Source organism: Canis lupus, chromosome 5 (genome assembly GCF_003254725.2).
Source record: "Canis lupus dingo isolate Sandy chromosome 5, ASM325472v2, whole genome shotgun sequence".
Lineage (NCBI taxonomy): Eukaryota > Metazoa > Chordata > Mammalia > Carnivora > Canidae > Canis > Canis lupus.
Window position 1 is genome coordinate 85,817,459 of NC_064247.1, and position 13,608 is coordinate 85,831,066.

Consider the following 13,608-nt stretch of genomic DNA (forward strand, 5'->3'; position numbering starts at 1 on the left):
CATCTCAAAAATTTTTATGCAGCTTCTATGACATGAAGTAAACAACAGTGCCTGGCAGGCGTGTTTTATGAACATTAACTGAATTTTGCGTTAATGTGTCCCCATCCAGAAATCTGGCTTACTTGTTCCACTTCCAGTCTATTGCTTTATTTTTCCTCTACTTTATAACATTAGCATTGATCATAATAAAAGATTCTATGGCCTATTTCTTGCATACTTTGGAGGAGAAAGATACAACAGATAGCTATTAAATAATGGATAAATATCACCTTTCAAGTGTAAATGTATAACAATGCCACAGTCTTCTGCATGCAAGTATCAAATTGATACCAGTAAAGCACAAGTTGGCAAAATCAATATTATTAATGAGACAGTCAGAGTTGAAAGAGCGAAAGAACAAAGAGTGAATCTATAACTAAAAAAAAATAATGTCTATATATTTTATTAATAATTCCCATGAAGACTGCATTTTTTCTTATGTATTTGAAATTGTCTTAATGGAACCAGGTTTTATAGAACATTTTTGCATCAAACAGCAAAAATAAAATAAGATGAACATCCGAGATGTTAATTGCCTCTATAGTAATTGAAAGTTTTGAAATATGATCATCGTTAGGCCAAAATTTGACTTCACTTGTTTTCTAAACCTCTGACTTTTCATTAGAATGTAAGCTGCTAGAAGTCAGAGGTCCTATCCTGCTCATTATTGTATCAAATGCACTTAACACACATACTGACATATTTTAAGTGTCAACCGTGCGGCTAAGCAATTCTTGGCTGTACTAAGGATCACTTCAGACACCATTGCTCTGCGATTCTAAACCACTGTTTTGTGTTATTTATTCACCAACTTTGAAATAGATTTGCAAATAAATGGTTATGCAATATTCACAATATTTTACGCTATATTAAGTGCCTTAACTACAAATTAAGTACATCTGATGTTTCTTCTAAGGGTTCTGGAAAATTTTTCAAATATTAATTAACCAACAAAGAAGGACGCTGTTTTATAAGGTGTGCAGGAAAGGGGCAATCCATGAACCATGTGGAAATGGATTCATTTTCTTGTGACAGAATTTGTTCAGACATAAAAAGGCCAGAGGAATATGTACTTGGGTTATTCAGTTACTGAAAACCATTATTGGCTGACTATTACAGAAATGATCATTTATCACCTTTTGCAAATTACAAATCTGTCTCACATCTATTGCCTATTCAGTCCTTACTGCTATCCAGAATTGTTTGGAGGGTGGACATATTTTACTGATTTTAAAATTGCTCAGAGTGGATATTAAATGTTTGCTTGTTCAGTATCTTCACTTAGACAAGAGCCAAAATGATGTCTCCCCTCACTTCTTTGTGACTTCCTCTGTACTAAGCCCCTATTACTGGAACAACCTGATAGAATCGTGGCATCTTTGATTTTAGCAGTAGATGGATTGGGAATATTTCACAAATAAATTCCACAATAGTTGGCTTTTCCTTCAAAGCTATAGCAAATGAGAGCATTTTTTAAAAGATCTTATTTATTTACTTGTCAGAAAAAGAGCGAGACAGCACTAGCAGGGGGAAGGGGTAGAGGAAGAAGCAGGCTCCCCACTGAGCAGGGAGCCCCACGTGGGGCTCTATTCCAGGATCCTAGGTTCATGACCCAAGCCAAAGTCCGATGTCTAACCAACTGAGCCACCCAGGAGCCCCAAATTAGAGCATTTTAAATGTGATTTCTGGTTTTATCATAAAACTCTAATCAGCACAATTGGAAAACCATCACAGTAGGAACACATTAAGTGTAGGAGGAAAATTGCAGTAACTGACATGGGGCTGTGGATCCAACTAATCAACTATGTCTACTGGATCCTGCAAATTCCCCCAAATGTTAGCTTTATTTTGTGCTACATTAAAGGAACTCCGAATCATTTGGAAGAAAGGAAAATGCATATTTATTCACAAAGTGTGCTACAGTCTGGGCCTACTAGAAACCATCCTATTTATGATGGCAATTATGACATTGATGAAAATAATAAGGAAACATACATCCCAATAATAACACACATTTGCATCCATGTGAGGAGTCCACCAGTGTTCAAATCATGCATATATATTGACAGGGTTTGGTGGGAGGAAACTAACTGTAGAATGCTTACATTTGTTAGAGTGATGAGATTAGCAGCCTGTGCTCTCCCAGTAAGATCATTTGACAGACTTTCTTGGTTTCGAAGTATATACTTTGTGAATAAATATGCATTGTCCCTTCTTCCAAATGATTCAGAGTTCCTTTAATGGTTTTCCAATTGTGCTGATTAGAGTTTTATGATAAAACCAGAAATCACATTTAAGATGCTCCAATTTGTGGCTCCTGGGTGGCTCAGTTGGTTAGGCGTCAGCCTTTGGCTTGGGTTGTGAACCTAGGATCCTGGAATAGAGCCCCACGTGGGGCTCCCTGCTCAGTGGGGAGCCTGCTTCTCCCTTTCCCTCTGCTACTCCTCCTGCTTGTCCTCTCTCTGTCAAATAAATAAAAAATCTTGAAAAAAAAGAAATTGGGACAGTGAAGGGAAAACATTCCACTTACAAATGACATAAAAAAAGTTTTTGACATATTTGTAAGGTTTATTGTTTGCTTTTGTTTCTTTTGTTTGTCTTCTTTTTTCATCAAAAGTGGCTAGATAATCCTGACAAATGTTCATCCATGCAATGCATGCAGAGTCAATACTTTCATTGCTGAGTTTGGCCATTGCCAATTCACTGTTCCCCAGCTAACCCTCCCTGACCTTCAATAACAGATAGAACCAGGGCTCAGTCACACCTTGGAAGAAACAGGTACCGGTGCCATCATCAAGTAGCTCATTGTCAGTAGATAGGAGAATGAACTCTGTAATGCAAGAATGATACTATTTTTCTTGTTTCAGGTTTTGGAACACATTTTCTATCAATTTTACAGTTTATTTGAAATCAAAGCTTTCCATCACAACCCTACTCCTTTGGGCTCATCCTACCCATTTACATTAATTGTGCACACTTGCGAGAAAGAAAAAAAAACATTAAAAATAACAAGCTCCATTTTGACAATAGCTTAAAACTCTTGTACTACCATCAACCACATTCTGCAAATTCCTGCTCCTTGGATCTGTTCCCTGTTTTGAATCCTACTTCTGTCTCCTTACACTTGTCATCTGATGTCATTTCCTTGAGACCCCTCACCTTTTTTAAAGGACTTTGTTTGATTCATCTCTAGATTCTCTCCTCTGTGGATGCCTGCTCAGGCTTTTCAAGCTAACTCCAGCCTTGTAAGTCTTATCCTGATTTACTTCCATAGTTGGGTTTCACATGACTGAATTAGTTCCTAGGTACAAGTTGGTACTCTCCCAGAAGTGAAATGTTAAGCAGATTTCAGTGGTGTTTGCACACATCTTAAGGTGTGATAAAATGCCATACACACATATACAGACACTCAATAATACATATAAAAATGGCTGATATCCAAGTAAGTTCTATAGTCTAGTTAGTATTTTCATGCCAGTGTTAATCTCTTGGTTTTGATGACATGTTAGTTATATAAGACATTAGCCTTGAGGAAATTTGGAAAGTTTAAGCAAACATCAGCATGATCATTAATAAAAAGGGACCATATGACACCTGGCTGGCTCAGCAGTTGAGCGTCTGCTTTCAGCTCAGGACGTGGTCCCAAGGTCCAGGATCGAGTCCCACATCGGGCTCCTTGCAGGGAGCCTGCTTCTCCCTCTGCCTGTGTCTTTGCCCCCCCCCCCCGCCACCCTCTCTGTGTCTCTCATGAACAAATACGTAAAATCTTAAAAACAAACTATAATTTCAGATTACCAACATTACTCAAACCCAGCTCCACAACTTAATAGCTATATAAACTTGAACAAGTTCTAATATGTTTCTAAATCTGAGGTTCTTGAGTCTAAAACTGGAGTGAAAATAATGCCTACCTCTTAGAAAACTTATGAGAATTGAATGAAACACTGAATGCAGACAATAGAGTAGCCCTTGGAATACAGCAAGAGCCCCAACTAGTCTTCTTTCAGGTTGTGTAGTATAATGATAGTGGAAATAAGAGTCAACTAGCATACTCTCTGCAGAATAGGTCTTGACAAAATCAGCCAATACACAACTTGTCAATTGAATTTCCATATTATTTAATAGAAAACACTACACAGACTCTGTGCTCTTTGAAATGACTTATGAATGTTCGGTATCATGATGCAGTAGTGAGAATGCAGTTACAATAATGGCAAAAGGCCATCTGCTTGATTTACAGAGAAAAGTGTATCAGTGTCTCTAAATAGTTCTTATCGGACTATTCCTTTTAAAAGAAAAATACTCATGAGAGACATAGAGAGAGAGGAGGAGATACAGGCAGAGGGAGAAGCAGGCTCCCCACAAAGAGCCTGATGCGGGACTCGATCCCAGGACCACAAGATCACGCCCTGAGCCAAAGGCAGACGCTCAACCGCTGAGCGACCCAGGCGTCCCTTATTGGACTATTCCTATTTTTTTTTAATTCCACATTTGAGCCCTAATTTCCTACTGTACCCAAAGATAAGTTTAATCTGACCTGAGAATGTTGAATTTGGTCTAGGGCCCAAACCTTAAATCAAAAGGATCCACTTCTCAAAAAATTCCTTGGACTTTGACTGACATTCTATTCCTTAAAACAAAAAGTGACTTCATTTGGTAATGGCCAGCATGTGAGCTGTTACAAAGGCTATACGATGAAGCTGTAGTGCACTTAATGTATTTCACAGTGAATAGGCAGTTGTCATACTAGTTTTATTTATAATCTTGCCCCTGTCCTCTGACAGCCTTGGAGGAAAACAAATTCAGGTCTCCAAAAAACATGACAAAATAGTTGCTAAAGCAATTTCCTAAATGATTCTGTTGAAAGTGCGTTTGAGATTCACATGAAACTATGGAGACCTGGTCTAGGAATGCCACTTAGAGAAGCACAGATATCAATGTCCTTTTAAAAACAATCAAATAATGTTACAAATACCTAGTGAAAAGTAGGTCATGCTACTTCATGAATATTTCATTATACACATAGGGAAAAATGTACCTTAATTCTTTGGGAAATCCAATTTTCAATATTCTTTCTTGTTATTTATTCTAAGTCTCACATGCTTCCAAAGGCAGGTTTAATGACTGGGGTAGAAAAATAACAGTTAAATCAAATGAATATTGAAACATTATGATTGCGAAAGTTAAATAATATTATGTCCATATGGTTGGATTATCATTTAGCCATTTAAGCATAATGTTGTGAAAGTAATTATGGTATAAGACTAAGGAAAAAAGAAAAGTGTGTATGTGGGAGGGTGTGTTTGAGAATCATTTTAACTTTTTAGAGAAAAGTACATAGAAAGTGGACATGATGAGTATATTAAAAAAATTTTAATATCAGCTCATAAGTGTTGAAGTTCTGGGAATTTGGGGGCTTTTTATATGTTTCTCAAGTCTTAATAATTTCATAGAAGGAGTAGACATTGCTTTAAAGGTACACATGTCCATATACATATATATGATATTTTGAAATCTTAAAGCTATTGAAGAATTGCTGAAGATAAGAGTGGAATCAATTCTCCAACACCCTACAAAACCTTTGGGCCGGCTACATAATTTATAAAGCTCAGTAAAAACTGAAACTGTGGGGATTCTTGTTCAAAACGTATTAAGAAATTCAAGGTAGTGTCAACAGATCATTAAGCCAAGCATGGAGCCCTGTGTGGCTATCTAAGTCGCATGCCCATGAACAATGTTTTCTTCTTACTCATAATATTCATGTTTCCATCTTTCCAGCCGTCTGGTCTTTTTTGGCTAAAGATTCCTTTATTTTCAAACCAACCACTATAACTCTCTAAGCCTTTGATCCTTTTGTGCCTTTGGTTACTCACCACCTTTCATTTGGAAATGACTTTCATATCTGGCTTTTAGTAAACTTCTTTTCAAAATACCCTTAGCTGTTGCAATATAATACAGAGCTCTGTTTTTCTTGAGTTGTTTTGTTTTTTTTGGGGGGGAAGACAAGGGAAGGGCTTGTGTATGGCACAATATAGTGTGTCCAGTGTACCAAGTGCTGAATCCTATATATTAGGTGGAGGACTCTGAATAAATTATGGCCTTTGCCTCAAAAAGCCTATAAAACTAGGAGGAGACAGAAAGCAAACAGAAAATTTCAGTAGCAAGACTTTCTATTTTTTAGAACAAAGGAGGGCTAGAGGAAAAATAATGGATCCAGGCAGGAAGAAAGGAGATCATCATATACTGTTACTGAGTACCCACTTTTAATCAAAAGCAAACTTTTGCCTATCAGAAATCTTGCAGTCCATCTCCACTTGCAAGAATTCTGTAAGAATTCAATAATCTAGAATGCTTCTAGATTATACAGAGCTATTCATGTTTCTCACATACTTGATTACCACCTCTTTCCCTAAGTGACTGGAGACCAAAGTTATCTATAATGCAGCCCTAACATGAGGAGCAGTCGGCAAGTAGGGGCATGTCAGATGGAGGATAGATCATGTCGTAAGTGTTACCTTTTGGATTTTATATTTTATTGTGCAGTGCTTCTGGCAAAATCAAACCTGGAGATCACTTGAAATTATTTAAGAATTAACGTTTTCCTTTATAGTAAACTTGCATAGGCAATAAGAACGATAAAATTCCTCATAACAGGAGACTGAAGTTAAACACCAAACCTTTAACTAGAGTCCGTGGAAATAAACTGCCCATCTTAAAATAAGTGAGCTTTTGGAAGTACTCATATGTGTAGACAACCCAAAGAGAATATCTGGATTCTTTGTTGTTGTTATTAGTATGTTGGCCTCAACATAACTCTTCCTTCAAGATGTGCTAAAATACATGCCTGTATCATCCTGCATATATTAATACTATATCGATTTATTAATGGAGTAATTGATGCTTCCATTATCCTAGATAAATAAGTTTTTCATATTTTAGTTTTTAAGTAAAATTTTCCAAACCTTTATCATATTTTAACTTTTTTTTTTTTTTAAGATTTTTTATTTATTTATTCATGATAGTCACAGAGGAGAGAGAGAGAGAGAGGCAGAGACACAGGCAGAGGGAGAAGCAGGCTCCATGCACCGGGAGCCTGACGTGGGATTCGATCCTGGGTCTCCAGGATTGCGCCCTGGGCCAAAGGCAGGCGCCAAACCGCTGCGCCACCCAGGGATCCCCATATTTTAACTTATATGGAGCTGTTATACTATTTGATATATAAAGTTTAAAATATTATTTTTTTTAATCATGAACTGCTTATTGATATCAAATAGCATAATGGTGAGAGAGAGTAAGACTGTAACAGAGAATGATGTTGTTGGGAATGTTCTAAATATTAGTTTAAGTGGTGATTATGTGGAAGTATTCATTTGCCAGCACTCATTAAATTATACTTAGAATCTGTACATTTTATTGTGTACAGGTTATGCCTCAATAAAAAAAAATCTTTAAACTAGGGACTAAAGGAGTACTTGGATGGCTCAATCAGTTAAGGGTCTGACTATTTCAGCTCAGGTCTTGTCCTCAAGGTTGTAAGTTCAAGCGTTGCATTGGGTTCCACACCAAACATGGAGACTATGTAGAAAGAAAGAAAAAGAAAAGAAAAAAGAAAAAAGAAAAGAAAAGAAAAGACAGGACTAAAGTAGACTCTTAATTAAAAAAAAAAAAAAATCCAGTCAAGAAATGGGCAGAAGACATGAACAGAAATCTCACAGAGGAAGACCTAGACATGGCCAACACGCACATGAGGAAATGCTCCGCATCACTGGCCATTGGGGAAATACAAATCAAAACCACAATGAGATCCCACCTCACACCAGTGAGAATGGGGAAAATTAACAAGACGGGAAACAACAGATGTTGGAGAGGATGCAGAGAAAAGGGAACCCTCTTGCACTGTTGGTGGGAATGTGAGCTGGTGCAGCCACTCTGGAAAACTGTGTGGAGGTTCCTCAAAGAGTTAAAAATAGACCTGCCCTACGACCCAGCAATTGCACTGTTGGGGATTTACCCAAAGATACAGATGCAGTGAAACGCCGGGACACCTGCACTCCGATGTTTCTAGCAGCAATGGCCACGATAGCCAAACTGTGGAAGGAGCTGATGCTGAATGAATGAAGACAGATGATGGATAAAGAAGATATGAGATGTGTGTGTGTGTGTGTGTGTGTGTGTGTGTATTTCTTAGCCATCAACATGGATGGATGGAACTGGAGGGTATTATGCTGGGTGAAATAAGTCAGTCAGAGAAAGACAAATATATACTATTACTCACATGTGGGATATAAGAAATAGTGAAAGGGAGCATAAAGGAAAGGAGGGGAACTGAGTGGGAAAAAATAGAGAGGAAGACAAACCATGAGAGACTCCTGACTCTGGGAAACAAACAAAGGGTTGCAGAAGGGGAGGTGGGTGGGAGGGATGGGGTGACTGGGTGACAGGCACTGAGGGGGGCACTTGACGGGATGAGCACTGGGTGTTATACTAGATGTTGGCAAATTGAATTTAAATTTTAAAAAATGTTAATTAAAAGCAACAATTTAAAAATTTAAAACCATTTAAAACAATTTCAAAATTGCTTACCAAAATAAAAATAATAAAAAGACTAATCAATGGATGGATGTCTATTGCCAAATATTAAGAGTATTTTATACTTAAATATTAAGGATATTCTGTATTCAGAATAGCCTTTTCAGGACACGATGACTTGTTGGCTGTTTACAGCCTGATTCTTGAAAGTCATGTGAATTTTCTCATAGCCTGCAGCAAACTAAATGAATCATCTTTTTTTAAAGATTTATCTATTTTGCGAGAGAGTGCGTGTACACACGAGAAAGAGGAAGAACGAGAATCCCACGCTGACCCCCTGCCGAGGATGGAGCCCAACACAGGGCTCTATCCCAGGACCCTGAGGTCATGACCTCAGCCTAAGCCAAGAGTCAGACACTCCACAACTGCGCTACCCAGGCGCCCGCCAAATGAACTGTCTCAAGCAAAAAAATCTATTGACATAAATTGGAGGGTCCAAAGATTTTCCAAAGTAAGTCTCAGCCCTAACTGTGCTTCACTTAGGACAAGGTTATTTAATTTGATCACTAAATCATTAAAGAAACACTCACCTTGGCCTATCCGACAGCGTTTAGATACTTAATTGTTGTCAACAAAACCACAGCGCGGAAAGGCCATCGTGGCATCCATCACAGAATTAAACCATATGCCTCAACTTCTCCAGTGGCCGAGACATTTGCAGTCCGTCTTTCACATTCAGTCAGTTATAAAACCTCACTGAATATCTTCCATTTCTACAGAAGCTTCGCCATTTATTCCTCAGCTGCTCCCATGTGCACGGAGGTAATGACCTCCTGACTGCTGCTTTGCTTCGAGCTCATCACCTCCTCACAAGTGGGGAATCCATCCCTCTCACACGTTGGTAACCTTCCCTCCCAAGCACACGTCTGATTACACCATTACCCATTTTCTGAGCCGACACAGCAGCCTTGGATAAAAGTGCAATGTCTACCTGTAGACTGATTTGGCTACCACACATTTTCTGATTCAAAAATCAGCTGGTGTGGGGTTATACACAAATCAAGAGAGCCAGGCTCCTCTTCCTTCATCTCTCATTAGATAACTGGGTAGACAGGTAGATAGGCATATATAATATAAGCGATTTTTTTGAATTGAAAACCCCTTTTCTCTTCCCTGATTTTCTAACCGCAGAACTGTATTTTTGGCAAGAATTCCCCAAGGAGTTGCATAGTCGCTATAGGGACAATTGGTAAGGATTACTTTTTTAACTTTTTTTTTTTTTTAATTTTTATTTATTTATGATAGTCACAGAGAGAGAGAGAGGCAGAGACACAGGCAGAGGGAGAAGCAGGCTCCATGCACTGGGAGCCCGATGTGGGATTCGATCCCGGGTCTCCAGGATCGCACCCTGGGCCAAAGGCAGGCGCCAAACCACTGCGCCACCCAGGGATCCCCAGGATTACTTTTTTAAATAAAGGATTAAAATATCTGGTGAATTTCTTTTGCACTGGAAAATACAGACCATGTTATATCTTTGGCAGTCTTTCGTGTGTGTGTGCGTGTGCACGCGCTTGTGTATACACATACGCACACACAGCCTGCTTGTGCTTCGTACGATCCGTATGTATCTTACACCTATAATTCTGTACTTTTGAATGCAGTACCCTTGTTTTAAAACAGCAGTTCTCAGCCTTTCTTACAGATTTGAATATCCTAGAGAATTCTAAAAACTGACACCCTCAAAGAGTTTCACGTAATTGTTTCGAGCGGTGGCTTTGATGCTAGGAGTTTCAGAGTCTTTTCAGGTGATAGGATTGTTTGGCTCAGTTTGAGAACCACTATTTTAGGGACTTGCTTTTTGAAATACTTGAAAATAAAGCACGTAACTTTCCTGCAGCGATTTGCATTGGCCTGAACTTCCTTATTCATTATTCATTAAGAGTAAAAGTCATGACCAAGATGCCTCTGGATCCCAAAGTCAACTCTGGTGGATTGCATAAAGCAGATGAAGGTGCTACCCACAGGCTCTCTCCACAGTCTGTTTACTTAATGACATGCTCAGTTTTGCAGTGAAGCCAACAGCAATTATAGAAAGAAGAGGGAAACACTTGGGTGTCCTCAGGCATCCGAGAGACTAAGTGAGGAAACCTACATAAAATACCTTACAGAATAAATGCACAACAAATGTCAGCTCCTATCTGATCTTTGGCTTCCCCAGCAGTGAATTCTTCAAATTGTATACATTAAGTATGTGCATTTCATGTATATCAATTATACTTCAATAAAGCAGTTTAAAAAATTAAAAAGCATATGCAATGCATCTCCTCTAGGAAATATCCTTTTGGGTCTCATAAAAGGATTTTCCCCTAAGCCCAGGATCAGCAAACTATAGCCAGGGGCCAAACCTGACACACTGCTTGTTGTGTGTATGGTGTAGCCTGTGAGCTCAGAACGGTTTTTACAATTTTTCAATTTTTGTGAAGGAAAGAGGGTTAATTATATGAAGTTCAAATTCCAGAGTTCATAAATAAATGTAATGGGAACAAAATCATTCCCACTTTTGACCATGTTGTCCGTGGCTCCTTAAGTACTACGGTGACAGTGCCGAGTATTGCGGTGTGACTAGGCCCTATAGCCCTCAGGGCCTAAAATATTTACCATGTGGTCTTTTACAGGATAACTGGGGCAGCCCCTGGTCTAAAAGCAGTTGGGAAATAACAGGTTTATACCCTGGAAGTCAGTATCTAAAACATTTAGCCCATCCTGCCCTCCCTGTACCAAGAAGAAATCAAGCAATTAGAGTCGCAAGTGCCACTCTCAATTTGTGCAAAATAAAGCTGATGAGGTAATAAGGACATTTCAAAGAGAAAAAAAAAATGATGTAACTTGACTTTGAAAATGACACAAAACAGATCAGGCAAAGAAACTTAAAACCTTGGAGCAATTAACATCCCTATTCAGATACAAGCAGCAGTTTGGGTATTAAGAGTTTCTTTCTGCTAGGAAACAACGCTGTTGCTCAACAGGCAGAGAAACTATCGGGAGAAACGAGCTGGAATATGAGGTAGCTGAGGTAGCTATCATCTGTCATACCAATAAAGAAAATAACATCCTTAAAAAGAAAAAAAAAAAAAAACAAAAAAAACCTTTATGGGCCATCAGGGTGGCTCAGTAGGTTAAGCATCTGCCTTCAGCTCAGGTCAGGATCTCAGCTCCCTGCTCAAGGGGGAGTCGCCTTCTCCCACCCCCTCTGTCCCTTCCTCCACCGCCCTCCCCATCCCCGCTTGTGCTCTCAATCTCAAATAAATAAAAACTTTTTTTAAAAAATCACTGTAGGGGGACACCTGGGGGGCTTAGTGGTTGAACATCTGTCTTCAGCTCAGGGCGTGACCCCAGGGTCCAGGGATTGAGTTCCGCGTTGTGCTCCCCACAGGGACCCTGCTTCCCCCTCTGCCTGTGTCTCTGCCTCTCTCTCTCTCTCTCTGTGTGTCTCTCATGAATAAATAAATAAAATCTTAAAAAAATAAAATAAAATAAAAATCTTAAAGATCACTTTCAAGATATTTGTTATTTGTTATCACTGGTCACCCGTGAGTCCCACTTTATTGTAGAGAAACATAATGGACTGTCTAAAATCTGATGTCTAAAACTATTTCACATTTGCCTCTCGGATAAATCCATTAATAAGAAAGAGGTTTGGGTAGTCCGGTTGGTTAAATTCTCTGTATCTGTATGGCTAGGCCCAGTTGTTTGCTCCAACCTCACTCTATTGTTGTGAAGGTATTTTGTAGATATGATTTGCATGTATATCACTTGACTTCTGATCCCTTCAGATTGACTTCCATAATGGAGGTAGGCCTCATCCAGTCAGTTGAAGACCTTTAGAGCAAAAACAGGGTTTTTTTAGAGAAGAAAGATTTCTATCTCAGGACTAATGTAGAAATTGTGCCTGAGATTCCTGCCTGCCAGTCTGCCCTAACCATTTGGGACTTTCCAACTCTCATAATCACATGAACTGATTTAAAAAATAACAGAGATAGATAGATAGATGATAGATAGATAGATATATAGATAGATCGATCGATCTTACTGTTTTTTGTTTCCTTTTGTTTTTCTGGCACTCTCGCTGATATAGTGTTTCTTCCACTGGCTCTGGTTCTCTTGCAAGGTCAAGGCATTGGCATGGCTCCATTGTGATCTCAGCTCCCATAACATGGCCTCCTGCACCCTCCCCTGTCTATGTGCTGGTATAATTACCACTTCCTCTCTTTGCCCTTTCAGTGCTACTGGTAGCAACAGAGCCCCTTTTGTTCTACCCCAGGGATACCGCGTGCATCTTTTGGCTTCCCTGTTTCTAAAGCACACATTTGAAACAGTCCCTTGATTGATCTCTCCTTGGATTGCCCTAAGTAAGCATCCTACGTGTTTTCTCCCTGGACCCTGAGCATCCTAGGTCCAGGTCCATTTCTCCCTGGACCCTGATAGAATACTTACAGAATTATCAAAATAAAATAAAGTCTTCGTAAAGTACCGAAAATGATCCCTGTCCTGTATTAAAGTCTTCAGTAAAATGTTAGCCATCAATTAACCTGAATGCTCCAATTTAATCTTCATTGCAGCGGCTTCTAAACATTCAGTTTCTGCACTGATAAATATTTCTGAACATATTAAAAATCCCTCCTCATCCTTCCAAGGTTCTGCTGAGTCTCTCTCTAGGGGACCCCGGCCGCATCTTGACAGTGATTCAAAGGCTGCAGCAGTCTCAAGGTCAAAGATCCTGCTTCTCCAGAGGCCCAGGGTCACTTTGCCTGCTCAAGAAGGGCCAGTTCCCTCCAGGCCATAGGGAAAAGAAACATCTTTCCAGAAGCAGAAACAAGGAAAGAGATCTTCTAATTTAATTGGGATGGGAGTGGAGGTGGTGTGCAATGATCCACTCCATTTGGTTTAACAAACAAATTGGGTTGCACCATTTGGGGGAAGATAATCAAATTGTATTTTTAATTGCCCCCCCACACACACACATTATTTTTCACTTAAATG

At 39.1% G+C, this 13,608-nt stretch overlaps 1 long non-coding RNA gene across 1 annotated transcript; it reads right to left on the reverse strand.

Moving 5' to 3' along the window:
* Positions 1-2,599: 2,599 nt before the first annotated feature.
* LOC112647637 (uncharacterized) lies at positions 2,600-12,761 on the reverse strand. Its single transcript, XR_003128394.3, has 3 exons — positions 12,659-12,761; positions 5,078-5,163; positions 2,600-2,869 (listed from the first exon to the last, which is right to left on the reverse strand). It is a non-coding gene; the product is annotated as an uncharacterized LOC112647637 (long non-coding RNA).
* Between the last annotated feature and the right edge of the window lie 847 nt (positions 12,762-13,608).